Consider the following 2,500-nt stretch of genomic DNA (forward strand, 5'->3'; position numbering starts at 1 on the left):
AGTACTGAGACAAATTAAGTCTAGTCGAGAATGCTTTAAGACTTTCATCAATTGCAGTGACTTGTAGCGTCAATTGCATCTACCCGTGAACGCACTTGATAAAAACATATTCTGTCGCGCTTTCAAACAGCTAAACTGTAAAGTTTGCCCGTCCATATTGTGACGGTTTTCGGCTTTTTCGTCCATATCTGACCTTTCTGTTTTCGATTTGAGATGATTTGGATGATTCCTCTCCTCTCTTCTGTCTTTTGTAAAAGAAAACATGGAATGACTTGAACCGCATTGTTAGGCTACATGTATCTAGCTGTCAATTTTTTTCCGGATGTTATCTTTGACAGCCTTATCAGATGAAAGGGCGCCAGGTTTCCTAGGCTTCTTACAGCCGGGAGAATCACGTTGGTATAAATGTGGCACTAGCATGCCGCTTTCGTGGTCTAAAATGCTGTTTTGGAGGTATGAAAACTATGTTAAAGAATTCACCTAGAACATATATATCACTGCAAAAAAAGCCATTTTTCGAATGATTGAATCTCGCTCTTTTTTTTTGAGTAAACTAGTCCACTGACTCAGTATTTTGAGTAAAGTTACTCTAAATATGAGTAAAATGTTTTACCTACCGTAACGAGTGCAAGATTACGAGAAAGTACCGTACTCTTATCAGTCGAGTAGGAACTACTCAGACAGGACTGTGTATGATTCAGTCAGTCATTGTTACACCTAATGTGTTTCTGCAGTGTAATAGTCTCATGGATTCGTGTATGCCCTTTCAGAACCCAGCTCGAGTGAATTGTAACTTTGAAAGATGCGTATCCGCTCCTGTAATGAGCAGTCCCCTTAAACCCAAATAGGGATCCCTTGAAAGCCTTGAAACAGTTTACAACAGTGTATAATTTCTTTTAATTTCAATTTATTTCCAATAGTTTTGATGAGCATGCACAAACTCATACCCTAATAAGCAAGGATATGATTTTCTTTGACAAGAAACAAATTAAAATTAGTATTCTTGCAATTGTACCTGACTATATACACATGTAGATTTTCATGTGTAATTCACTACTGCAAACAGTCTACATTGTATTTTAAGATAACATAAAACCGAGTCGAATTGCAGCCAAATCCCCTGCACAATCCTAGAGGATGAAAATCTTCCAAATTGGATTGCTTTATAAAACTCATTCCATTTCCTCTTTCAACCTCATAGGCATTTATAGGCATTTAGATGTGTTGCAAATTAAATGACTCTCAAAGGTGCATACTGTAATAGAACTTCACTCCCATCTAAAACAAGGACTTTATTTATTTCCCCCCAAAAAGGGAGTGGCATGACGTATCTTAGCAACGAAGGGGGGGGGGGGTTGTTACTGTATGTTACAGATGACTTTAGATGACTTTGTACGACTGGGGGTGTACTCCATATGCCCTGTCTTGTTGTAAATGTCACAGTTTTAAAATTCTCTTTTCTCAGCTGATATGACACCTGACTTGCTAGGCTCTTGAAGGGTTACTAATTATAAGCCAAGGTTCTCTTTCTAGTGCTGGTATACACATTTAAATTTGACTTCGTTGCCACCATGTTGGAAGCGTGTAATATACAGCTTCTTTTCAACAACGATGACTCTATACTTACATTGTCAGGTTGCTATTTTCATTTATTTGTGGGTATATTGCTTGTAATTCATGCTCAAAGCAGCTGTTTCGAACAGTTGTTTTTGTTCCTAATTAGACCAAAACAAAGGAAAATGCAAAATATTCCCCTGAACCTTGACTCTGTTCTTTTGTTGCTGTGCAATTCGAAACTACCCTATTAACAACTGTAAGTTACTAAAAGCATCATCATCCTCTTCAAAAAAGAAGAACAGTAAGAAGCAATAAGAGTGTAACATTAATTCCACTAATCCAGAAATTAGAATTGTTAACCGCACACTGGTGGCTCAGTTGGTTGAGCACCGGGCTGTCACACGGGGGGTCGTGAGTTCAACTCCAGCGGGACCAACACTCAGGGTCTTTAAATAACTGAGGCAAAAGTGCTGCCTTTGTAATTACATCTGCAAATGGTTAGACTCTCTAGTCTTCTCGGATAAGGACGATAAACCGTAGGCCCCGTCTCATAACCCTTCAATGTTCATAATCCTGTGGGACGTAAAAGAACCCACACACTTGTCGCAAAGAGTAGGGCATGTAGTTCCCGGTGTTGTGGTCTGTCTTCTGTGGTGTATCATGGTTGAGAGGGTAAATGCTCGGAGATATTAGCTACACCAAGCTACTCTAAAATCCGAGGGTAAATAAAGATATATGATATGATATGATATGATATAGACTGTCAAGGATACAACAAGCATTCATCTTTCAGTAATAATTCTTATTTTTATGTCCTTCCATATTTTTGCCCTAGGATACTTTTCAATAAATTTAAACTGTCCACATAATTGAGCATCTCAAAACAACTTTTGGACTACCTGGGCCAACCTCTAGTGACATTCTCAAGTAGTTTCCTGCTGAG

Source organism: Montipora foliosa, chromosome 7 (assembly GCF_036669935.1).
Source record: "Montipora foliosa isolate CH-2021 chromosome 7, ASM3666993v2, whole genome shotgun sequence".
NCBI lineage: Eukaryota > Metazoa > Cnidaria > Anthozoa > Scleractinia > Acroporidae > Montipora > Montipora foliosa.